Genomic DNA, 27,667 nt, shown 5'->3' with positions numbered 1-27,667 from the left:
AAGGATAGAAAGGAATGCAATACTTCCAGTCATGTTTTATGAAGCCAGCATCACCTTGATTCCAAAACCAGACAAAGACCCCACCAAAAAGGAGAATTATAGACCAATATATATCCCTGATGAACACAGATGCAGAAATTCTTAACAAGATACTAGCCAATAGGATCCAACAGTACATTAAGAATATTATTCACCATGACCGAGTGGGATTTATCCCCAGGATGCAAGGCTGGTTCAACACTGGTAAAGCAATCAACATGATAGATCGCTTCAACAAGAAAAAACAAGAACCATATGATCCTCTCAATAGATGAAGAGAAAGAATTTAACAAAATACAGAATCCATTCATGATCAAGACTCTTCAGAGTGTAGGGATAGAGGGAGCATTCCTCAGCATCTTAAAAGCCATCTATGAAAAGCCCACCATAAATATCATTCTCAGTGGGGAAACACTGGGAGCCTTTCCCCTAAGATCAGGAACAGGACAGGGATGTCCACTCTCACCACTGCTATTCAACATAGTACTAGAAGTCCTAGCCTCAGCAATCAGACAAAAAGAAATAAAAGGCATTCACATTGGCAAAGAAGTCAAACTCTCCCCCTTTGCAGATGACATGATACTGTACATAGAAAACCCAAAAGATTCCATCCCAAGATTGCTAGAACTCATACAGCAATTTGGTAGCGTGACAGGATACAAAATCAGTGCCCAGAAATCAGTGGCATTTCTATACACTAACAATGAGACTGAAGAAAGAGAAATTAAGGAATCAATCCCATTTACAATTGCACCCAAAAACATAAGGTACCTAGGGATAAATCTAACCAAAGAGGCAAAGGATCTATACCCTAAAAACTACTGAACATTTCTGAAAGAAATTGAGGAAGACACTAAGAGATGGAAAAATACTCCATGCTCATGGATTGGAAGAATTAATATTGTGAAAATGTCAATGTTACCCAGGGCAATTTACACGTTCAATGCAATCCCTATCAAAATACCATGGACTTTCTTCACAGAGTTGGAATAAATCATCTTAAGATTTGTGTGGAATCAGAAAGATCCCGAATAGCCAGGGGAATATTGAAAAAGAAAACCAGATCCAAGGGCATCCGAATGCCAGATTTCAGGTTGTACTACAAAGGTGTGATCATCAAGACAGTGTGGTACTGGCACAAAAACAGACACATGATCAATGGAGCAGAATAGAGAACCCAGAAATGGGCCCTCAACTCTATGATCAACTAACATTTGACAAAGCATGAAAGAATATCCACTAGAAAAAGGACAGTCTCTTCAATAAATGGTGCTTGGAAAATTGGACAGCCACATGCAGAAAAATGAAACTAGACCATTCTCTTACACCATACACAAAGATAAACTCAAATTGGATGAAAGATCATTCTTGTGAGACAAGAATCCATCAAATTCTAGAGCAGAACACAGGCAACACCCTTTTTGAGCTTGGCCACAGCAACTTCTTGCAAAATACATTATGAAAGCAAAGTAAACAAAAGCAAAAATGAACTATTGGCACTTAATCAGGATAAAAAGCATCTGCAGAGCAAAAGAAACAGTCAACAAAAGTAAAAGACAACCTACAGAATGGGAGAAGATATTTCCAAATGACATATCAAAAAACGGCTAGTATCCAAGATCTATAAAGAACTTATTCAACTCAACAGCAAAGAAACAAACAATCCAATCCTGAAATGCGCAAAAGACATGAACAGAAATTTCACCAAAGACATAGACATGACCAACTTGAGAAAATGGTCCGCATCACTGGCCATCAGGGAAATACACATCAAAACCACAATGAGAGACCACCTTACACCAATAAGAATGGTGAAAATTAACAAGATGGAAAACAGCAAATGTTGGAGAGGATGTGGAGAAAGGGGAACCCTCTTGCACTGTTGGTGGGAATGTGAACTGGTGCAGCCACTCTGGAAAACTGTGTGGAGGTTCCTCAAAGAGTTAAAAATAGACCTGCCCTATGACCCAGCTATTGCACTGCTGGGGACTTATCCCAAAGATATAGATGCAGTGAAACTCCGGGACACTTGCACCCCAATGTTTATAGCAGCAATATCCATAATAGCCAAACTGTGGAAGGAGCCTCGGTGTCCATCGAAAGATGAATGGATAAAGAAGCTGTGGTCTATGTATACAATGGAATATTGCTCAGCCATTAGAAACCACAAATACCCACCATTTTCTTTGACATGGATGGAATGGAGGGTATTATGCTGAGTGAAATAAGTCAATCAGAGAAGGACATTATATGGTCTCATTCATTTGGGGAATATAGAAATAGTGAAAGGGAATAAAGGGGAAAGGAGGGAAAATGAGTGGGAAAAATTAGAGAGGGAGACAGAACATGAGAGGCTCCTAACTCTGGGAAACGAACAAGGGGTAGTAGAAAGGGAGGTGGGCGGGGGGGTTGAGGTGACTGGGTGATGGGCAGTGAGGGGGCACTTGACGGGATGAGCACTGGGTGTTATGCTATATGTTGGAAAATAGAATTTAAATAAAAAAAATAAAATCTCTCATTTTTTTTCTTACTCTCACTAGATGTAAAAGATAACTGCTTAGAGTCATAATAGCAGGATTGCATTGTGTGACTATATTTAGGACTGGGTGTATATACAGAGCAGAAACATTATGGAACACAGGAGGGAAGAATTGGGAATACTTTTAATTTAACTACATACACTACCCATGAAGCAGGATAGTTTTAATGAAGGTAGATTTAGATTGGTTAGAAAGTATAATGGAACCTCTAAGATAACCACTAAAAATGTTTCAAAAAGAGTATAACTGGTACGCTGAGAGAGAAGATAAAAATCAAGTGTCCATGTAAAAAATATTTACGGTAAGAAAGAAATTAGTGATGATCTTTGTAGAAATCTCAGTTGCAACCACAGAAGCTGATTATGACTGGTCAAGCAGAAACAGACAACCAGGGTGCCTAGGTGGCTCAGTCAGTTAAGTGTCTGCCTTCAGCTCAGGTTATGATCTCAGGGTCCTGGGATGGAATCCACATTGGCCTTGATGCTGCACCAGGAGTCTGCTTCTCCCTTTCTCTCTGCCTGCCGCTCCCCCTGCTTATTGTCTCTCTCTCTCTCTCTCTCTCTGAAATAAATAAAATCTTTAAAGAAAACTACTTTATTGAGTTTATTGGGAAAAAATTAAACAGGAGGTCTGGAGAACCAGATTTAACACTAAACTTTCAGAAATAATCCTCTGAATCACTCCACAGAAGGAGGAATGAGAAATCACTGCCACTCGTGCTCCCACTAACAAGCTATAGATATTATAGAGTTTTTTTATTTGTTGCACAGAACCCAATTGCAAGTGCTTCTAGTGCAAGCCAGAATGCCATCCCTGCCCTAGTACCCCACCAGACACCCTCCAGCATCATCCCAGCCTCAGGTGCCTGCCTTCCTCCTCCCAGCCCCCCCAAGAAAGACTCTGCACAGCACATCTTTCCTCAAAGTTAATGTTTACTTCCAAATTGGATTCACCTGATGACACATGTGATTGGTGGGGATTAGGACCCATGTCTGGGCTCCAGTTGCAAAAGAAGATGGGAACAGGTTTTCTGGCTTCTACAAGTGAAAGTAGGACTCATAAAAGAGGAAGCTTTTCAGACACATAAAGTTTTATTCAAAAGTTCTAGGCAGCAAGAAACCATGTAGTTGATACCTGTACATTTCAAATTTATATCATTCATTGCCTATTGTTTTGAAACTTTGGAGCTTCCAGGGTGAAATCTGAAACCAGCACCAGTACACAGAGGGCAAGGAGAGGCCAGAGGAAAGAGACCATTCCAGATTGATGGGTAGTAGATTAAAAAAAAATCTACGAAATTTACCAACCAGAACCTTAGGAGTTTATTTAGAGGCCTTACTGGTTTCAGTCACCGTGTACCTCCAGATGCTCTCAGTAATACACTACTATCTCAAAGCTGTGTCCTTGAAAAGGCTCAGGCTCTCCCAGTGGGGATGGTGAGTAGAATGTACATTATAAGGATGGGGGAGGGGATGATGAGCCTTCTATTGCCCCAGTTTAGCTCCAAGATCAACCAGAGGTCCCGTCCTCTCAATGTCCTTACCCAAGATTACATAAGGAATGAAAAAAGCATTTGGGTTTATATGAAACTCGTGACAATTTCTGTGTGAAGAAAGACCATCCTTAGGTTGTCTTTACCCAGCACAATAATTTAAAGTTAGTGGATACTTCGAATCAAAGCCCTGGATTGCCAAAGTACTAAAAAGTATAAAATAATTCATTGTGCAACTTTCTAGATCAAACTTTTCATTACGGATAAATCTATACGCATTGAAACTTTAATTTGCAAAAAATATTTCAAGAGTCAAACAACAAACTAAGAGTTGATGAATATACAAGAAAACATTTTATCTATCTCATAAAAATGAGGGTTACATTCTTAGTCACACAATTCAAACTGCAATTCGAACTGTACTGTATTTTTGTTTCTTAAAAAGAAGTACATTGTTCTTAAAATTTCATGCAGCTTTGAAAGGGCTTAATTTATAATCGGAGATTATTTTCTGGTTTAGGAGAATCCGTTTCAAAAATATAAAGCATCACAGATTGGCATGAAAGATAAGGTTAATGGAGATATTTCTGTGTAAGCTGTAACTAGTTGAAGAAGCTGAAACCTGAGTAATAATAGACATTTATCTAAATAGGTGTTTTGATGTCCTTACATAAACAAAATCTAATAATTCTTATCATTGCAATATGTCACAGTGGAGTGTATAGTCTTATTTTCTGATGAAAATACAGCAGGGAACAAGGAATAAAATGAAAAACTGGGAGAGTTTCAAATTCATTGTGTTTTTTTAAAAAAGATATTAATGTATAATATACTATATAGTATTTGCCTATCCTAAATGTAGTTCCATAATTCAGTGAGAGATTGATCCTAAGTATAAATTTACCAGATGTATATGTCAAGGTCCATAAATATGTTTTGATATGAGCCAATCTGGTTTTCCCTATTGGTAACATCATTAAAATTTCTGATCTGGAAGTGTTAGTTTAATCAAGCTGCATTCGGAATAGCCTATCACAGCCCAAACTGACAATCTTCAAAATCTCCGAAACCGAGACTTTCTGCACTAAACTAACTTGATATGTGAGCAGTAGAAAAATAAACAATTATGGAAGTAAACTATAAAAAAAGGAAAATGAGATTTTTTATTCTTGATACTATTAGCAAAGGAACTTATATTATGGTGAGCCAAATTCTCCAAAGTGCATAACATAGTTTCTAGAAATAAATTAGGTGCACTGGGAAGCTACATCTACATTAACTCTTTCTGCACACAGGAGTCCTATTTGTTGCCAGGAGACATGGATACAGGATGCTTTGCCCACACTAAAGTGCTAGGGGACACATTGTTTTTTACCATTAACCACTGACTTTCTATTATGACATTTCTCTGGAGCAGATCCTCAATTTGCCATGTTGACAATTTTTATGCATTATATTTTGTCTGATTATGAAGACTTTTAGTTATCTAAAAGTTCAGAAAGTCATTAAAAAATTCATAGTGATCAGAAAAACTTGAAAATGGACATAAGATAAAATTCCGGAAGAACTGATTAATTTACTCAAAATACAAGAAGGTTGAAGGCAATTTTAAAAGTCATAGAATACCTGAGAGTTGTAATGTATAGGCGATATTCTGCACAAAGATAGTAATTAGCTGTTCTGGATCTCAACTGAAGATAGAAAAAGGAAAAAAAAATATTATCTTGACAGTAGCACAAGAGGTTTGGTTTAAAAATAAGGAAAAAGTTTTCTGACTGCCAATGTTTTTATGAAACTGTTGTTGTTTTCCTCTCATTACAAAAGATATATATAGTCTATGCAGAAAGATGTTAAAGTGCAAAAATAAAAGCAAGGATTAAAACCACACATAATCCTATTACCCGAGGATAACTACTAACAAAATAAGATGTGGATGTATATATTTTCAGGTATATATGGATGGATACACATACACTTATAATATTTTGGACATGATTTTTTTCTTGAGACATACCTTCAAATCAGTAAATACCCTTCTACAATGTGATTTTTAATTTAATCATTGTATCTCATGCACACACCATAAATTATATAATAAGTCACATATCTCCTTTAGGCCATTTATAATTTTGCCATTATTTTTAATACTATGATAAATAATCTGGCACATTAATCTCTGTATACATATTGACTTTTGTCTTAGTTCAAACTCATAGAATATGTAAATTTGAAGGGTATAAGCATTTTATATTGTGAAACTACTCTTCAAAATTATTGTTTCAACTTAACTCCTACAGCAAATGTATGAGGGTCCTTGGTCTACATGGTTTTATTTATTTCATCTTTGTTTTACTTTTTAATATTTTCATTAGTGTTTTAACTCTCTTTAATGAACTGCCTACTCATTTTTTCATTGGGTGCACTGGTCTCATTTTTAGGATTTTCCAAGTGTTCTCTATATATTTAGAGTTTCCTAATTTATAGCTTACTATTTCCTTTGTCATTTTAATACATTGGTTTTCTTTTTTATCTTTATGACTTCCTTCTCTTTTCTATTCCTTTGGCAAAATCATCTCTAAGCCTATGTTTTAATTAACATCCAACTATATTTTCTTCAAGTAATCTTATTCTTTTTAACATTTAATTATCATTGTGTTGAGAGGCACAGAATTCTAACTTCACATTTCTGAATAGTTAACCAAATACATTCACATATTGAGTGACCCATATTTATCCTGCTAACTTGAATTTCAATCCAAAAATATCTCCAAAATACTTCTGTGGACATGGGTCTGTTTCTGAGCTTTGTATTTTATTCTATTTGTCTTTTTGTCAGTACCATATTATTTCAATAACTAGATTTTGGGATATGTTTTAATATCTAGCAGTTCATGTTAGCTCCATTATCTGTTGTTCTTATTTTTCCAAACTTACTCTGATTACATCTGTGTCATGTGACTTTAGTTCCAAAAGTTTAATTCATTTAGCATTTTTTAAAAGTTTTTATTTATTTATTCATGAGAGACATTGAGAGAGAGAGAGAGAGAGAGAGAGAGGCAGAGACACAGGCAGAGGGAGAACCAGGGTCCATGCAGGGAGCCTGATATGGGACTTGATCATTGGACTCCAGGATCATGCCCTGGGTTGAAGGCAGGCGCTAAATCACTGAGCCACCCAGGGATCTCCAATTTAGCGTTTTTGTTGCAACTGAACTAGGAAAATGTATCACTATGAGTGTCAGTTTATACTACAACATATCATAACACCCAACATACAATAATGATAGATAAAAAATTGAAAGGCAACTGACAGTGTATAACAAGAACATCTGAAGCTAAGGATTTGCTCCACTTTGGGCCCAGGTTAGCTCTTTTGAGTCAAAAACAACCAAAATGCCCCACTTGAGATGAGAGTCTGAAGCTAGGTTTGTAGCTCAAACTCAGCAGCATAGTAAGTTAAAAAGATAAAAAAGGATACCTTCAAGGAAGCTTTTCATGCCAAGTGTGACAGATTGAATTGTGTTCCCCCGAAGTTCCTATGTTGAAGTCCTAATGCCTGATACCTTGGAATATGACTTTATTTGGAGATAGAGTCCTTAGAGAGGCAATAAAGTTAAAATGAGATCATTAAAGTGGGGTGCACTCTAATCCAATATGATGGTGTCTGTATAAAAAGGAGAAATTTGGAGACACATGCACACAGGGAGAACACCATGATGTTGCAGATGATGGCAGTGATGAGATGATGTTTCTAAAAGCCATGGCATGTCAAGGATTGCCAGAAACCACCAGCAGCTAAAGGAAAGGCAGGAACAAATTCTTTCTTAGAGACTTTATAAGGAAACAACCCCGGCAACACCTTGATTTTGGACTTCTAGAACCCAGAACTATGAGACAATAAACTTCTGTTGTTTAACCACCCAATTAGTGGTACTTAGTTACAACAGCCTGGGGAAACTAATATACCGTGACTTTATGGAAACCTGTGGACCTCCAGAAGTTTGAAAATAAACACACGGCCTAATGACCAGGAACTTAGCCAAGCCAGCTAAGAGTTTGGTAACTAGAGCCATGGTGTCCCTAGAGCCATGAAACAGTCATGAGGAGACTAACTCTGGCTTGAAGTGGGATCAGGGCAAGTACATACAAAACTAAAAAAGAACAGCCAGACAGCTAAGGAGGCAGAAAGGAGAAAGGAAAGTTAACACTCGAAATTAGCCCACAAACTAAAACACTACACAAGCAAAAGCTAATAAAGATAGATAACAGAATTTAAAATTCAGAGCATGAAATCAGCTCAACTGAAAATAATTTATGAAACAGTGTGACAAAGATTTTTAAAATAGCTCAACAAGATAAAGCTCAACAAGATAAAAATAAAACTAAAATCCTTCAAAAATCAGCATGTAATGAAGATACATAAAATGCATAAAAATTTAGAAACTTTGAATATGAATATTAACCATTGAATTAAAGAACTACATAAGAGATAAACTCTACCCCATACCCAGTTGAAGAGAGTAGTAACACAGCAATAATAGAGGTATTCAAAACTCAGTTCATAGATAAAGAGTTTAAAAAGTATAAAAAATACAATTAAGACATATGGGTAAAAGACTGAAAGATTGCAAAGCATGTTCAATCAATTTCAAAAGAAAACAACAGAGAATGTCAGAGAAGCCATACTTGACAAGAATAGAATTGAGAATTTTCCAGAATTTAAAAAGCACGACTTCTCTGATCAAATGTTTCCTACGAAAACTGAATGGCATATAAATATAAACTCAAACTTAGGCACAACATTATAAAAACTGCAGATCATCAAAGTTTTTTTTTTTTTTTAATTCTTAACATTTACCAGAGGGAAAAGACAGATTACCTATAAAGGATTGTAAATTAGCCTAAAGCTGACTTCTCAACAGCACTAATTAAAACTAAAAAATAATAGAACAATATCTTCAAAGTACTATGGGAAAAGAACACGATATTACACTCATCCAAATAATCGTCTTAGACTAAAGGCAAAACAAAGATATTTCAAATACACAAAGACTAGGTAAGAGAGTTTAGAGCCCATAGATCTTGAAATATATATATTTTTTATAATGTAAACCCCGGAGGAATAATGAGACTAAAACAGTATCAGTAATGAGACTAAAACAGTATCAGTAACTGTTAAAAATATGTTAGAAAACTTAACTAGGAGTTGATAGTAAAACTAATAATAGTTTTTTTATAAAAGTAACTCTGTAGAAAATAATCTACATAAAAGAATTTTAAACAGTGGCTTAAGGCACCCTAAAGTCCTTGTAATGTTATGTCTAGGAAATAGAAACTAATTAATTACAGAATTGTAATAATAACTTGTATAAATAATTAGAGATTTTTTAGTTGAGACAAATTATTATAGTAAATAAAACTCAATTTATAACTTCAAAATTAGTAAAATGGGGGAAATGGAATATCAAAAAAATTAACAGAACACAAGGAAGGAGACAGAATAAAACAAAGAAAAAAGATTATAGACAATGGACTATAAGTTGGAAGAAATAAGTATGAATACACTAATGATCACAAATGTAATTTAGTTATTCTCATCTTTTAAAACCCAGGGACTAGCAGATTGGAAGAGAAAATAAAGCCAACTTGTTGCACTCTACTTTCAAGAAGAAAATGGGGTGCCTAGCTGGCTCAGTCAGTAAAGCATGTGACTCTTGACCTCAGGGCTGTGAGTTCAAGCCCCACATTGGGCATTGAGCTTATTTTAAAAAACAAAAAAATAAAAAGCTCTTCTTCTTTTTTTTTTTTTTTTTTTTTAAGGAGAAAACCTGAAAACATTATTTAGAAGGCGAGATTAAGATTATAATGGAATGGAAACAAGATCAGTTATGCAGATACTAATCAAAGAAAATGTGATATAGTAATATTAACATAGGGCAAATTAGACTTTGAATATAATGGCATTATTAGAAATAAATAGCAGATATGTTGGCAAACTGAATTTAAATAAAATTTTTTGAAAAGAAAGAAATAGCAGAGAAGTAGGGTGATACATCAAAAAGGTGATGATGGATGACTATTTAGATTGGGGCCTCGGTCATAAAATGATATGTAAGCTCAGACCTGAATTGTGAGAAGTGCCAGTCATAAAAAGATCTAAGCATTGAGCATTACAGGCAAGCAGGCAAGAGGGACAAATGGTACAAGCGCTCCAAAGTGGGATGAGTTTAGTGTGTTGGAGGAGTCAACTAGAGGCAGAGTGACCGGGTCATCAGGGAAGAGTAGCAAATGAGTTTGGAGTACATGATGCTGGCCTTTTAGGCTATGGTAAGAAGTGTGCTCTTTTTCCAAGTGTTATGGAAAACATTGGTGAATTTTAAGTCAGAATATGACATATTCTAACTTTTTCCAAAGCATCATTATAACTGATGTCTGAAGCATGGAATAAGAGTACAAACAGGACAAACATTTAGGGAGCTATTCAATAATCTCAAAGAGATGCAGGCATAGCAACATTTTTTTTTCCTTCAGTCTCCCCATTGTACTCATTCCACCAAGGTTCTGTCCTAGCCCTGTATTTTTCTCTTTTCTTTTCATTATCCATTTCCTTAATTTAAACAGTCAACTTTACATAGATAAATCCTGAATATTTATCTATAGCTTTATCCTTTCCCAAGACACAGTCCTTTATTATCAATTCCCTACTGGCATTTCCTACTGGATAGCCTGTGAGTGTCTCAAACTCTAAGGTACAACTGAGCAACTTCACCATAAGTAGCCAGCTTCAAACCCATATATCGCCATCAGTATTTTTTAATCACTCAGTGTTAAATCCTAAACATCCCTTCTGGGCTTTCTCCCTATTTGTTCTTTCTAACCAGTCACATTACAATTCCCAGTTGTCTACTTCTACAATATCTCTTCTGCTACCTATGCCTTACATTTCCATGACTACCACTTATTTAGGTCCTCATTTCATCTCTGTTCTAGGCAGGATTTGGGGGCTCATAATCTTCAACCCCTGGTGCCACAACCTTTACATCTTATAGCAAAATAGACTTCGCAGATGGAATTAAGGTCTCTATATGCTGCCCTTAAAAGAAATTTTTTTTTTTTCTTAAAAGAAATTTTATCTTGATTATCCACGTGGGCCCAACATAATCACATGGGTCCTTAAAAATGAGAGCAGAAAAGCAAGAGTCTGTTAAAGAGATCTGACCTATAGGAAGGAGGAGAGATTCAAAGCATGAGAGGGACTTGACCTACTTTTGAAGATAAGGTCAGAAATGCAGGTGGCCTCCAGAAGATCAGAATAGCTCCCTGACCAACAGCCAGCAAGGACACAAGGACCTCAGTCTTACAACTGCAAGGACTAGAATTCTGCTAACAACCAGAAGGAATGTAGAAGGAGATTTTGCCCCAGAGCTTCCAGAAAATACTGCAGCCCTGGTGGCACTATGCTTTTATCCAGTGGAACCTAGATCAAAAAAATGAGCTGTACCCACACAACTTCTGACCTGTAGAATTGTGAGATAACAAATCTGTGTTGCTTTAGGCTGCTAGATTTGTAGTAATATGTTTGGGCAGCAAAAGAAAACTAATATGGTCTCCCAAGGGAATAGTTCCCCTTTTCTTTATACTCTCTGCCTTCAAATCCATTTTCCTCATCAGTTCAAGATTAAACACATGCACACACACACCATCTTAATATGCCACAGCTCTGCTCAAAACTTTAAATATTTTTGTTGTCTATATTATTTATTCTTATTTATTCTTAGCCCCAGTCAAGGCCCTCTGTAATGTGATGGCAACTCTTCCTTCTATATTTCACTCTGCCAAGGATATATATTAGAATCAGCTAAGGAGAAAGACATATAGAGAAGTTCCTGACACCAAGCCTCAGGCATCCTCAGGATGAGTTAACCTTCTGCCATTGATGTGTGACAATACATGCAGAGAATCGGCAATCCAGAAAGCTCACTAGAGATTCAGTGTTCAGGGTCTTTTATTCAGGCATCATTATATAAGCAAGATAAACTGAATTGCCCATGTAGTCGAACTCGATCTCCAGGCCCCTTTCCCTCCTTGAAGATCAGGCTAATATTATGTGGCCCCAAGTCCTTATTCTCTAATTAGATACTATAGCAGGTCTCTCTCATACGGCAAGCCCACAGCCTAAGTCATCTTGCTAGCACAAGCTATTGAGGGGCCTACCATGAGTCACTTCTTAGCATAAACCATGAGAAGCAATCTATGGATGTACCACCAATAACAAAGACTCTCCTCTCAAAGAGTTTAGAGGTTACCTCCCAGGACCCAGGACAAAGATTATATACCTAGACCTATCTTTCGGCACCAGATTCCTTACTACACATTCCCCCACCACTCTTCTGCATCCTATATTCCCACAAAACTGGAGTATTCATTGCTCCCCAGTCACTGAGTTTCCTAATACCTGCCTTTGACTTGTGCTATTCCTCATCTGAAATGGCCTCCCTCTAATGTCATTTCTGGAAAAAAAAAAAAAAAAAAAAAAGGTAAGGATCCTTCAAGACCTAGATAAAGTGTAAATTTCTTCACCAATCCTTTTTTCTAATGCTAGCAACCAGAAGCAATGCTCTTCTGTGTAGCCCTATCAAATTTTGCTGGCTATCTATAAGTGGCTTTCCCCTTCCTTTTTCTTTATTTCAGTGATTTTTTTATTCCAGCTCCTTCTTCACTCATCTTGTTAGTATACTGTGAGCTTCTCAAGGAGAGGGAGCTCTATCTTACTCGTTAATTTCCTATGTAATAGTTGCATAATCTATACAGACGTTGAATGGTATGCATCACACAGTTAGTGTTTGGGAGGCATGCCATCCTGAGCTTCTAGTGCCCACTGATAGAATCCACGATTGAATAGAGCAAGTTAAACTGTCATCTCTAGAGGTGGGGCTGGAAGATGTAGGTACAAACAGGCATGGTATCACAAAATGTGGTGTTGAAAAGTCTAGGGAAAGACACTTCCAAAGGAAATTACTATCATGATGGGTTAGCTCCTATATTGAGGTGCACCAAAAAAGTGATGTCAGTAGCAGTGTGTGTGTGTGTGTGTGTGTGTGTATGTGTGTGTGTGTGATGGAGAAAGGGAATAGAAAAATAAAAAATATGCTCATCTGATCTCCTTTAGGATATATCTTAGATATCTTGATAGTATAAAATTACTTCCAAATTATGTCAAAGAACTTGCAAGTGAAAAAAAAGTGCGAAGACAATAGATATTTTCCAAGTGTAACAGCTTTATTGAACTAAGTAGATGCTATGAAGTGTATAGCAAAGCCAGTATCCTTCATCTTCTCCTGCATCTGACTTTCTGACATGCTCTGTTGCAGCTATTTTTATAGGGCCATATTCTAGCCACTTGTTTTATAGGCCATGGGGCCTAGTTCTACATGGAGCAGGTCAGATGCTAGGAATCCAAAGCAATCATTAGACAGCATGGCAGGGCTTATAGATATAATTTCAGAATAGCATTGTTTGTGAAAGCAAAGGAATAGAAATAATTAAATGTTCACCATAATTAGAGACTAGCTAAACAAATTGTGACAAATCTATTAAATAGAAAACCAGCTATCATTAATAAGAGCAGCTAGGCTCTGTGTCTGATAAAAAACATTTCCAAAATATATTGAGAAGTTTAAAGTTAGGTGAAGAACATAACATTTAATAGTATATTCATTTGCATAAAAAAAGATTTATATACTTACTTGTATGTCAAATATTTTGAACTATTCAAAATATACTTTTAAAAATGACTACCATTGCAAAGTAGGACTATAACTGGGACAGCAGATTTCTGAAGGATGAGCATGCATTATTTTAGTTTTTAAAAGCCTTAGTCATTTTACAATTTTGCTTTATTCCATTGGCCCTTCAATTTTCATTTTACTCATTTATCCTATTAGTATTTGACTAATTTGCCTGTCAAAAATCCCCATGTGACTTCTGTGGCAGCAAGGAGGAAAACAAATTACTTAAGCATAATCTTATTTTACCTCTAAGTTGCCTATAATAATGGAAGTAAAAGGTGTGCAAATTATTAATACCATATGTTTAAGATTAAAATCTTTTAGACAAGACTCTTTATAATTTCTTTAAACAGGTCCCCTCTAAGTCATATAAAAGTATTTGTTTTGACAGATAATTTTCGGTTCACGTTTAAAATCAGCTCCCTTTCTAACTTTTTTTTTCTCTGAAATTGTGGAAAATGAGCCACTGAAAAAAGTTCATCTAACATTTTCTTCCTGAACAAATTGAGAGATTAATACTTTTCACTTTTTTTTAAAACAAGAGACTCAATTTAATTTAGATAACCTCGCATTATATTTCTTTGTGGAATTAAAAGAACAAATGATCTACTATATTATAGTTAGAATGCACTCTATATTTACTAATGCATGTCTTTATGACTAAAATTCATTTTCAGGAATGAATGAATGAATAAAATTCATTTTCAGGAAAAAAAGAAACCAAGAAAAAACATTTAGCTGCTTACCATTTTATCTGAACCCAGTAGTTCATTTCTGCCCTTTGGTGGGGAGAAAAGAATTCATGTTTTGTTATTGCACATATGCATTTTATAACATTTACACTTGCTTTTCTTTCTCTACTCTGCTAGTATGAAATCAAATTTTATTAATGACATTAGATGAGTATAGTGTGAACAAACTAGTGAAAATTCTTAAGAGATTATTCAATGCGAATGTACACTAAGTATTAAAATCTTCTTTTGTTGGACAATTTTCAAAGCAAGAGAGCGAAAGGAAATTAACAAATGTTGAATATCTCTATGCACCAAATATTCCATTTGGTACTTACAAAAAAATGCTATAACATATCTCTGAGATAGGTATTCTAGCCAACCTCGCAGGTAATGGCAGGAGGTGGAGGGACTCCCTCTCAACAGTGTGAGTCACCTAAGCTATAGAGCACTTTTTTTCTCAAAATATGTTCTGTGGAACACTATTCATTTGTGAAATTCAGGAAAAGAGATTTCAAACCGAATATTTTTGTGGTGACTAGTGACAGTGCCACACTCATTCCTAACTGGACTCTTCCCACTTCCTCTTTTAAAAAATTATTTATTTATTCATGAAAGACACAGAAAGAGAGAGAGAGGTGGAAACACAGGCAGAGGAGAAGCAGGCTCCATGCAGGGAGCCTGACATGGGATTCAATCCCAGGTCTCCAGGATCACACCCTGGACTGAAGGTGGTGCTAAACCACTGAGCCACCCGGGCTGCCCACACTTTCTCTTTTTTAAGCTTTCTGAAACTCTGCTGCCTCAGAACCTTTTAGGGCTCTTTCCTTCTTCAGTTTTCAGATCGGTCTCCCTGAAGTAGTCTTTCCTCACTAGTTAGTCTCTACCAGGTCGTTGTACTTTATTTTCTCCTTAAAAGTTAATTTTCTCAAAGTATCTTGCCAAGTGTTTGCTTGTTTATTTTCTGACCCACTCCCCCCATCACCAGCCTCAAAGCTGGATTGTCAGATCCATGAAAGCAAGGATGCTATCCATCTTATTCAATGCTACATCATCATCCCTACTGAACGGTGCCTGGTATATAGAGGTGCTGTATGAATCGTTGTTGAATTAATAACTTTGCATAGTCCAGTGTCTCCTTAACACAATGCACATTGCGGATTAAGAGCTCCTAGCAGTATTACTGTAAATGAATCTGCTTAATTTTGTTTAACCAGGTCTCTGCACAGTGTATTTGATCATCTTTCCCTTGTGACATCAGCATCTCTTATAATTAGCATTTGATTTTAAAAATCCTTTGGTAAATGTTGCCACAGTGAAACCAAAAAGAACCCATATTCCAAAATGCTGCTCACTTCATCTGCTAAAATTTCTATTCAAATGCAAATGTCAACCAGAAGATTTCCTATAGGAACCCCTTGTCAGCCATTAATCCCACACTAAAATGGAGTCTGTCCACTAGCAGAGAGACTTGAGTACAGAGAGAATGGATCCTAGGGGAAGATCCTGGGAGGAGACTTCAGGAGGAGATGGTGGGAGAGAAGATTGTGAGGGAGACTCTAACCCTTTAGGGGACAAGAACCTGGGAGAAACCTAAGAACAGTTATCACCGGAGCTTGCACACATTTTCCTCCTCAACCAGCTATTAATGGATTGATTACACAATAATTTTTTAACTTCTTCCAATTTAGTGCACACAAGTGAAAAGACATTCGGATTCTCAGTGGTTGGATTATTGATTTGTTTGAGTTAAGATTTTATTATAGCTACTTCCATGTTGGAGACACAAAATCACCTACTTATCCATGTTACCTCACCAAGAAGAAAGTTAAAAGGGCATGTAGAGGCCACCAATGCTCTTATTAATAGCTATAGCACTAATACCAATAACAAATCCTTGAAACCACCTGCTCTCCAGCTGGCTGTTCATACACAGGATTTCATGTAATGCTTTTAAACAACATCACAAAGATTTAACATGAAAAGATATTGAGATACAGAGAAGTCAAGTAACTTGGTCAAGTTCATGGTAGTTAGTGGAGTAATTAGAATCTAACCTACCAATGACCCCAAATTATATTGGCTTTCTGTTATTCCAGGTTCCCATCCTGTTTATCTTTAATTAGCAAGAAATTAAAAGGAAAAATATCATGGCTCTACTTCCAGATAGCATCTACCTGACCCTGCACTGTCATTTGCTACCTGGTTGGTTGGTTGCATACCACACAGCTTAGAAATAGGGCATGTCCTTGAGGAGAAGTCACTGTAAAAGAAGAAAAGGAAAGGATCATGCTGGAGTGAAGGTCTAATAAATCACTATGGTGTCCCTTTCTTGATGCTTCAGAAATAAATCACAACATATTTATTTATCTAAATGGTTATAACAGGAGGGAAAAAGAAAATAAGTAATCTATCTCCTTAAAACTTTGTAAGCAGCAAGCAACCTTGGGATATGTTTGAGATTAGACCTACCACCTATGTACAAAAGGCGTTATACAGAATTAATGTCAGATTCTGGGCAGCCCAGGTGACTCAGCAGTTTAGCGCCACCTTCAGCCCAGGGCCTGATCCTGGAGACCTGGGATTGAGTCCCATGTCAGGCTCCCTGCATGGAGCCTGCTTCTCCCTCTGCCTGTGTCTCTGCCTCTCAATCCCTCTCTGTGTGTCGCTCATAAATAGATAAATAAAATATATTTTTTTAAAGAATTAATGTCAGATTCTTCATTTCCTCTTTTGTAAATTACAATTTACGCATATCTGCTTAATTTTGAGCCCCCTTACAAAACTTGACAGTATATTACACAGGGCAATTCAATTACATTGAACATAGAACAAAAATCTCAGTAAGTGATAAATATATAGGTGTTCATGGAAAATTAGAGTAAGTTAGTTACTACAGTGAGTCAAGATTGTATCAAAGGAAAGAGAACAAATGGAAATATTTTGATTTATACAGAACTGATGATTAATCAGAGAAAATAGATAAGTTTCTATTTAAGGATAAACTTTTTACTTGAACTAAATTTCAAGGAGGGATGAATATTTTAAATAGGTCCCTTATATAAAAGGTTTCTTAGCAAATTAATTAAGAGTTTCCACTAGGAATGAAGCCTAGAGCATAGCAGATTCCAAATTCTTTGTCCTTAATAGGTTCTAGAATGCTAGTCATGCATTGATTACCAAAGGATATTTTGGGTAACATTTGGAAAGCAAAGTAATAAACAGCGCTGGTCAATTCTCTTCTAAAGACCCTCTGAGAATAATTTCAACCCGAGCCATTTATTGGCTTTAATAATGAGAAAAGTGAGCTGGGAAATACCAGATGTTAATGAAAACCTGTTTAAAGCTCTGTCTTGAATGGGAGGTTGATCAGTTTATTCAAGTCTAATTTAGACTAAAGGCATGTTATTTAATAACTATCCAATATGCTTCCCTCCAAAATGCACTATAGGAATATTCTGAACAACCTGCTCATTTTCTAAAATTATACCTGTTTATGGATAGCTTTTTGATAGCTTTTCCCAAGCCTCCATGATTTCAGGGGGAACAGGTATTATATAGGAAATTTTACAGATCCTGAACTATTTTTGTTGGTAGTGATTTGAAGGAAGTTGAATGATACTGAATAATCACAATGATGTTTTAAATTTCTGTAGTATTAACTAAATAAAGGTAGCTTTTCATGTATTAACTCATCTGGTATTTATAATTTAAATATACTCTGAACTGTTGTTCGGCATTTTGAAATGTGTTCCCCCTTTTTTTATTATCAAAGTTGAGATTTTGAGATTACCAAGTGGTTGATTACTTGTATCTATGTTTTCTACAAATACTTATTGGACCCTATGCTAAGTTCTAAAAATAAAAAATTAAACAAGACAGAATTTTAATAGGACAGGCAAAAAACAAATTTCAAAAGAAATTATTTCATAATGATTGTGATAAGTGCTCTCAGCAAAGAAATACAGGGGATTATATTCATGATTAACATGAATTTGACCCAATCTTGTAGATTAAGGAAGACATCCCCACGGAGGTAATATTTTACATGAGCTCAGAAAGACAAGTAGGAATTAAGAAGTGTGAAGACTATTCTAAGTAGATGAGATAGCAAGTCTAAAAACCTTAAGACAGGATAAAATAGTCCAAATTCCATAAACCAAGAATTTATTGAAAGCAAGTATGGCTGGAGTAAAACAGTGTGTGTAGAAGGGTCTGAGGGGTTAGAGGTTGTAGCATAATGAAAATGAGAAAAGTAGTGACCAAACCATGCAAAAACGTACTATAGATTTCCATCCATGTCATAACAGCAACAAATGCTTTTTAAGCACTTACTATGTGCCCACTAGGGTTCAAGTACTTCACATGCTTTAAACTTCACAATAATCCCATGAAGTAGATATTGATATCCTTATTTTACCAGTTGAACAAGCAGAGTGTGTAGAGAATTTTAGGTCACTTGTCCAATATCACCTAGCTAAAAGATGGGCAAGTTGAGATATGATCCAGTTGGTCTTGCTCCAGAGCTTTCTTCCCTAACTCTATGCTGGGCATTGAAAAACCAACACAGGCTTTGAGTAGAGAATACCCACCTACCCACCCTTGCACTGGGGTTTATGGGTTCCTGTGAGTTAACAGTAGTTGAATTCAAGTGATGAACAAAAGCCCTATAGTAGTGCTTGGATATCTTATATACGTATACACACACATTATCTTATTAGTATGAATCCTTAAAGAAGCAACTCAAATACCAAGATCAAGAGGACATAGATGTAAAGTTTACATAGAAATAAACTGTGACAAAGCAATTTTAGTTAAGGTGGTATGTTGATAGGCATGGATTGGTGGAGAATATCCCCACCTTATAGGTAAGGGAACTGATATTAAGAAAGGATGAAGTACTGCTGCCAAGCACACCTACTAGTGATGAAGTCTGACTCCTCTGGATATCTGCTTTTATATGATGTTGTCTAGGCAGAAGGAAGAGCCTTTGGAGAAATATAAAAGAAGGAAATACAAAGTACTGTATATAGTAAATAGGAGAAAACAATTGTACACTTATCCCATAAACTAAAGGAAATTGAGTAAACACAATGTTACAATATTTAATTTTCTTTTTTAGTAAAAATACGCTTAAAATATCTTTCACAGAATTATTGTTATGGTGCCTAACTGCAATCCTGCTCTTATAAATGTACCTTTTGGTTTTTTATATTCCCTAATATATGCAAGAATTAGAAAATTATTAGAGATTGTTAGGAAAGTAAATTGAAAACTAAGTAAATTAATTGAGTTGGTAAATACACTGAGTTCCCAGTGCTTGTTTTAACTTTTTTCTTTTTGTGTTGAAGTAACTAATTATTTGAGAGTCTTAAGAAAAATTGTGTAGTTATCCAAATGCTTTTTGTTTTCTACATGACTCATATTATTAAGGAAAGTGCAATCAGTTTTGAATTGTGACATTTGGGCCAATATGCTAATAAAGACAGGAAGTAGTTGGATGCTGCTAGACTGGGCCAACAACATTCAGTGTTAAGATATTACTTCTTGTGTGTATATGTGTGCATGCAATTTATTTTCTACCTGAGCTCCCGATGTGTAGAGTACCCAAGCTGACATCTCTGCTTTGGACTTGACAAATCCCAATTTTGGTCACAAGTTCTGATATCTCATGGTTATGAACCCTATGAATAAAATCAATTAAAGGATATACAATTGCCCCCTTTGAATTATTGTTCATTTTGGCCAACCTCCTTTTCTTTCATTAGTCCTAGGCATAAAGCCAACATGAGATTTATTTCTCACTTATGGCCTCTCTTTTCTAGATTGTCTTTCTATTATTTATGGACAGTAAAACTATTGCCTGGGCAAATGTTGAATTCCTCTTAAACCCTTATTCACCTAGAATAACAGATGATCAAGTTATCTGACGTCTTCAGCACACATTTCATATGAGATTAGGATACAACTGACTTGTGTTGAAATAACTTTTGAGATTCCAGATGGAGCTGCTCTTGCCAGGGCTCCATGTCAGCAAACTGAAACTCAGATAATGTTCGTGTCCCTGTAAACACTCCATTTGACTAGAAATGTAGTATATCCAGTCTGCCATCCCCAAACGTGCAGCCAGCACTGGGCCTTCTTACCTCAACAAAGTTGACTATGTGGTCCCAAACCATCAAAAGTTTTCTATTTTTGTCTTTTTTGTTCTTTATTCTTAATCCTACAAAAGCTTCCTGCCTTCTGCCCCATTTTGCAGTTCTCCACAGGAGACTGTCAACTTTGCGAAGGGTTAAAGTTTATGTGTATCACCTAAATTGTTTGCTTTAATTGTTTTTTAACAGTTTTGGGCAACAAAGAATGGGACTCCAAGCTGACTGCTAACAGCCTGAGCATGAGACACATCCACTGAATGTTCTGAATTCACTCTTCCTCTCCTCATTACTGAGAGCCAGGTAAGTCACTCTCAGATTGGAGCTCTGTTCCCTCCCATGCAGCTCTCTGAAAGAAACAATCTTTATGATTAAATAAAGGTTATATATTTATATATCAAAATGGTTCTGGGGCTCTGGAGGGGTTTCAGGGTTTTTTTGTTGTTGTTGTTGTTTTTTTTAAATTCCAGAACGTTTCTGAAGTCCTAGGGGCACCTGGTGGCTCAGTTGGTTAAACATTCGTTTCTTGGTTTCCACTCAGGTCATGATCTTAGGGTTGTAGGATTGAGCCCTGTGTTGGGCTCCATGTTCAGCAGGGAGTTTGCTTAAGATTCCCTCCCTCTTCCCCTCCCTCACCCTGATCTCTCTCTCTCTCTCTCTCTCTCTCTCTCTCTCTCGTGTGCATGCTCTCTCTCTCTCAAAAAAGAAAAGAAAATATTTTTAAAAAGAAAGTTTCTGGGATCCGAGAAATATTCCAGTATAGTTATATTTGGGAATCCACATTGTCTGGTAGCTGTTAGAGGACTCACAAAACCTTGGGACAAGTCCATAGCATAAGCTGTTTCAGGGGATGTTGGTGCGGAGCTCAGAAGAATAAACTAAGACAAGAAATTCAGACTGTTTCGACCATCAAAACCTAAAGGGGCACAAGTGACACTATTAAAAGCCATCAAGGCATCTGCCACTATAAAGACATCTTGTGAAAAGAATAATAGATTTCTTGCTAATGGGAATCTGGGATAAAACCCATAAAAACCATAAAATTGGTGGGCAGGGGTTACGCACTTAAAAGCTGTTGGAGCACTTACTACCTAATCTAAGATTTCCATGCTAGGTTAAGTTGTCAGGAATGGGTGAACTTGACACCTTATTACCCTCCAACCTCAAGAAAACTTCCATACAACAAGGTGGACACACCATCCCTGATCCAGTGGCACATCCTTTTTAGGTATTAATTTGTTTCCAAAGGATGGAAGGCTCAGCTAAAGAAATGGGATCCTAGAAGTTTCAAAGAATTGAGTGTGGACCATTTGGCACACCTGCTTATTTTATGTCTAAGAAAGTGGTCCTGGAAGCTGCAGATATCTACAAAAATGGTAAAGTCTTACTAAGACAACTAGAATTACAATGGCCATTATGGGGAACATTACAATTAGGCAGGATTGTTCATTTAAGAAGGGTACTTGAAAGCAAGGTTTTCCAAATCAAACTAACAGAACAGGATACCTATTTTAATGAGCATGCAGAAGGCTCCAAAAGGTTTCAAGATTCCAGAATAGCTTCATTGAGAGATTCGTTGCAGAACACTAATGAAAAATTAAAGACCCAAGAGGTACCTAAAACAAGAGACTCTTAAGACTGGTGTAGTGTCTGCTCTTTTTCTCTATCTTCCTTTACCTGAGTTTTCAGTCTGCAAGTCCTCTGTTCTGAAGAGACCACAAGACTGTAAAAAAAAAAAAAAAAAAAAAAAAAGCCCACCAGGTTAATGGCCTTACAACTGCAAAAGCACCAAGGTCAGAGACCTAAAACACCTCGGTCTTCCCCTTTGCACACTTCTAGGGGTCTAGCCTCAGAACACTGGCCCAGAAAGCAGTGTCTCCCTGGCAATCAACTGCGACACTGGAAAAAAAGATTTTTTTTTTTGTTTTGTCAAATCCTTTCACACCCACTCAAAAGTTCCCATATCTAGCCTTGATGGAGCCCCCACCCTGCCCCACCCCAAAGGGCCCCTTCCAGGGTTGATGGGATTCTGAGGGATTCTCTGGTAAACTATTATCAGTTAGACAAGGAGAAACTAAAATTAAAGTTGATGGAAAACCTTACCAAATTCTGATAGATACCAAAGCTATATTTTCTACTTTAAACCCCACTTGCTCTGGAGGCTGTAGATGGGAAGATGGGATCTTAAGAAAATTGTCAGAAGACAGCAAAGGATGAGACTTCTTACCAAGGTCTGCTCTCTTAGAACTCTCTGTAGTGCTTGGTCAAGAAGGGGAGATAAAATTTCTTTCCAGATTCCTTTCTAAATTCGGAGTTTTGTGAATATGATTTTGGGGTGCCCATTGGTTGCCAATCCTTTTTCTCCCAGGGACAGATATTGCCTTTTAGGTTTCTTTCATTTTGTGTCCTCAGACTTGGGTTGGCTTTCTGCCTGCCTGGGACATGTAGATTGTTGGTTCTTGCATATGCAAGCAGCTCACTATTGGGCTGTGGGCCAAAATGTATGGCCAGGCAGAAATGTAGGTTGCATTCCATCTGTCAAGTCCTAGTGACTTGTTCCAGGTCGTAGGGAATTGTCTGAGTCCTTTCTTTTGGCTATCTTGGGAGTGGCTCTGCATCTTGGGAGGGTAGTATCTTCTGGGGTTGTCTAATACTGCCAGAATTGTTTACTATTTGTCCTAGCTGAAGCTTGGTAAGATATTTGAAATCATTTCTTTTTAAATTTTTAGATAGTTTTATGGTCAGAAGTTAGCCAAATTGGAAGCCGATATTCAGGGCCTGATAGAAACTTTTCTTTTTAGGCCTACTTCTCTAAGCTAAATCAAACTATGTACCCAGTATATGTGTGGAAGAAACATTCCAGAGACAATAGCTCTAAGTCTAGAACATAGGAATCTTTTGATTTCTATCTTAGTTAAAAATCTTCTCCCTAACATAAAGTAGAAAAGTGGGTGAGTGCCTGGGTGGCTCAGTAGGTTAAGTGTCTGCCTCTTGATTTCCACCCAGGTCATGAGATGGAGCCCCATGTTGGGTTGTACACTCAGCTTGAGATTCTTCCCCCCTCTGTTTCTCCCCATGCCCCTCCCCCTACTCGCTCACTTTCTCTGTGTGTGTGTGTGTAAAATAAATGAATAAATAATAAATAAATAAATAAATAAATAAATAAATAAATAAATAAATAAAATATTAAAGAAAAGAAGCAAACTGAAGATAATGTCATTGGATGGATGGGTCATATCATAAAGGTTGCAATCCAATTCTTTGAGGAATTGAAAACAACTGTCCTACAAATGAAGACAATTCACATGACTTGTTTTACAAGTTGAGTCTTTACAAAAACAGAAAAAGAAACCCCACCTATCCTTTTTACAAATCCAAAAACCACCCTTATTCATCTCAAAATGCTGGTAAGGCATTATACGCCAGATAAGTTTGCACCCTCTCCTGGATGATTCAAATATTATGTTTTGAGACTTGTTTTAATCCTACAGTGAATGTTACCACTGTTGCTTTAGTAGGCCATAAACACAGTTTGGTTCCAATCACATATTCAAATCAGTCATTTGTGAGTTGTTATTTCAATGTCATTTCTGTTTTCAAAGTCTCTGAAGTGTTTTTAGGATCTGTCCTATGTATTGGCCATTCTAGATGTAAGCGACAGTCTATTGCTTATTACAACTCTCAGCATCTTTGGTGGATTGTTTGAGATTAAATCAATGCTTGTGTAGTTCTGGGCTGAGCATAGGAATTCATAGACAACTTTATTGTGTCACTTTTGTCAGCTTCATGATCTTCCTGGCACTTTGTTCCCTGTAGACCCTGCTTTTTAGGGCTTTGGCCCAAAAGCTGGAGCTTTATTTACCTTTCTCTGCTATGTACTTCCTTCAACTGTACTCACCTCTGAAACCAACAAGAAAAGGACAGAAAAAAAAAAGAAAAACAGTTTTGTTTTTCCCATTTTGGACCACAGGTCCTTGCAATAGAGAGGAAGCTTCTTCTTCAGAATTTTAGATGATTGCATGACCTTGCTGCCCGCTGTCTCTGCCAGAGGAGCCCTTTCCTACTCCAAAAATCTAAATGAGAGGGTTTCTCTGGTAGCTTCTGTTCATGCAAAAGGCTACTTGTCAGTCTGGATGCCTTGAATCCAGGCCAGTGTATATAATTGGTGGGAATATTGTAAATTCACAGCTATCTCAGTGATACTTTGATTCTGGTCTTCTTCCCCAATCTATCTGTTACTTTTAACTTTTAAAAGTTCTCCACTAACTGCTCCATGCCTTCTGCCTTATTTTTGAAGCTACATTCACTAAGAGAGACACAGGATGAGAGTGTGCTTATCCCATGTTACTCAGAACTGGTGGTCCCTCATTAGCATTTTAAAAGTTCTAAGATATCCTGCAAGAGACCACTTTAACATATTTTAACCCATAGTTTCTCAAACATATAAATCCTCAGAGCCCAATTTTTACCTAACGCTTACTAAGAGCTTACACAATCATGATTCCTCAGAAATGCATCTTCAAAACACTGTCCTAAATCAAACCAATAATTTTTAAAAATCCTTGAACTATTGGTAGTTTTTGTTTACTTAAATGCTAAGAAAATAAATACATGGGGATCCCTGGGTGGCGTAGCGGTTTGGCGCCTGCCTTTGGCCCAGGGCGCGATCCTGGAGACCCGGGATCAAATCCCACATCAGGCTCCTGGTGCATGGAGCCTGCTTCTCCCTCTGCCTGTGTCTCTGCCTCTCTCTCTCTCTCTCTCTGTGACTATCATAAATAAATAAAAAAAAAATTAAAAAAAAAAAGAAAATAAATACATGGAGATCATGTGATATTATCAACCAATTTTGTCAGGTCTCTGCTTAGGAAAATAATGCCTTCAAATAAAAGGCTATATTTAAGCATCCCAACAGTACATGCAGACTTGTTTATGGTCCACTTAATATTATCCTAATATTCTAAACTCAGAATAGATTTAGAATTATCAATCACTTAATTTAGCTCTCTATGTTGATTCTACAGACTTAATGCACAACCTCCATTTGACCTATGTGATATATAGTGTTATATGAATCTTACTGATATAGAAACTGCTGTGCTCTAAATGTTGGTGTCTCCCCAAAATTCATGTTGATATTCTAACGCCCAGTGTGATGATATATAGGAAGTGGAACCTTGGGAGGTGATTAGGTCATGAAAGTGAATTCCTTATGAATGGGATTTGTGCCATTACAATGGAGACCCCAAAGAAATTGCTTGGACCTTCTACCACCTAAAGTTATAGTGATAAGATAGTCATCACTGACATTAAGTTCATTGATGCCCTGACCTTGGACTTCCACCTCTCTAGAACTGTGAGAAATAAATTTCTGTTGGTTATAAGCCACCCAATTTGTAGTACTTTCTGAAAGACTAAGACAGATTTAATGACAAATTTAATATGAGATCTAAGGAAAGCAGAGCTATCAGATGCATCCTTGTTAGTGGATCCACCCACAAGCATGAGGATAGGGGATCCTCCAATTTTAGAACTCTACAAACCAGAGATGCCTGTCAAAAGACCCTAACATTTTGTTCCCTTTTATGATGCCACACATACAAAGACGGATGAATAGACATAATTTAACTGAATAACCTCTTTCTATGTATAGCACATGAATTATTGAATGACTTCTCTTGACCTAGACACCTAAAATATTGTTCACCTTCTTTTGACTAACCCTACAAACATCTGCAGTAGTGATTCTTTTCTTATTGACCTCTCCAGAAAAGTCACAATTTGACTTGGGCCAATTTGTGATTATTAGCTATCAATCCAGAAATGGTGACATAAAGCTTTGCTTTATATAATATTATTACACAATAAAGCATGAAACAGAATTCCTCTCTTTTGGCAACTAAGCATCTGTTAATAACAGATGGGCTCACCCAAATACAGTGTATAAGGCAATAATAAATAGCAAGTGTTTTCTCCATGTTGTTGGTAGCATTTGGTAGTTTTTTGGATGTTCTGATTTTCTGAGCACTTTTATAGGAGGAATTCTACTTTTGTTTAATACCTGAAATTTTTTATTTTTGCCTACATTTTGTTTGTGTTGTCGTCTCTTTTGTCCTTCTCCTTCGAATTCTAACTATGCTAAACATATAATGTGCATTTGTACTTGTGTGGTGTGTGTGTATATGCGAGAGTAGCATTTCTTCTGCATGAAGTGCTTTATTAAACCTATTCAAATCAGAGTGGTATGTATTGCTATAGCAAAAGAACTGTTTACACAGGAAAGCTTCCTCATTGATGGGCAATAGATCTTATCTTATTTTCTTTATTTCTACCTAAACATAGGGGAAATCAGAAGAGGAGATAAAGCACATGAGACTTTTCACAACATTCTACATCAAGTATTGCAGTATGATTGGAAAATACTCTCAGTGTGATGATATTAAATCTTTGGAGTTAAGCACACCTATATTCATATCTAGTCTGGCACGAATTTATAATAGTTTTAGATAACAGAACTTTCCTTGAAAAGTTATTGAGATATTAGAGATAATATATGTAAAGCATTTGTTAGCATTAATAATCCATTGATATAAAATATCTCAATAAGAAGGAAAGTACCTGATACAGAGTATGATCTTAGTAGTTTATATTAATCCCTTTTATTTATTTATTTTTTTAGAGACTTTATTATTTCAGAAAGAGAGAAAGAACACAAGTGAGAGGCAGCAGGAAAGTGTGAGAAAGAATTGCAAGCAAACTCCCTGCTGAATGTGGAGCCCCAAGCAGGGCTCAAAGCCTAGGACCCTGAGATCATGACCTGAGCCAAAGTTAGACACTTAACTGACTGAATCACCCAGGCACCCCAAGTGCTTTTAATATCTCTCTTTAACATGTGTCTAAACTGAGATTCAAAGTATATGAAATTT

At 36.6% G+C, this 27,667-nt stretch overlaps 1 long non-coding RNA gene across 2 annotated transcripts in view; it reads left to right on the top strand.

The window, feature by feature from the left end:
- LOC144284423 (uncharacterized) overlaps positions 1 to 27,667 on the top strand; it is a 302,816-nt gene that overhangs the window by 25,112 nt on the left and 250,037 nt on the right. For both annotated transcript variants that reach the window (XR_013352779.1, XR_013352778.1), the window contains exon 3: positions 20,934 to 21,044. This is a non-coding gene — a long non-coding RNA (uncharacterized LOC144284423). The remainder of the gene's footprint in view (positions 1 to 20,933; positions 21,045 to 27,667) is intronic.

The sequence above is a fragment of the Canis aureus genome, chromosome 15 (genome assembly GCF_053574225.1).
Source record: "Canis aureus isolate CA01 chromosome 15, VMU_Caureus_v.1.0, whole genome shotgun sequence".
Taxonomy (NCBI): Eukaryota; Metazoa; Chordata; class Mammalia; order Carnivora; family Canidae; genus Canis; species Canis aureus.
This window is presented reverse-complemented; position numbering and strand designations above follow the sequence as displayed.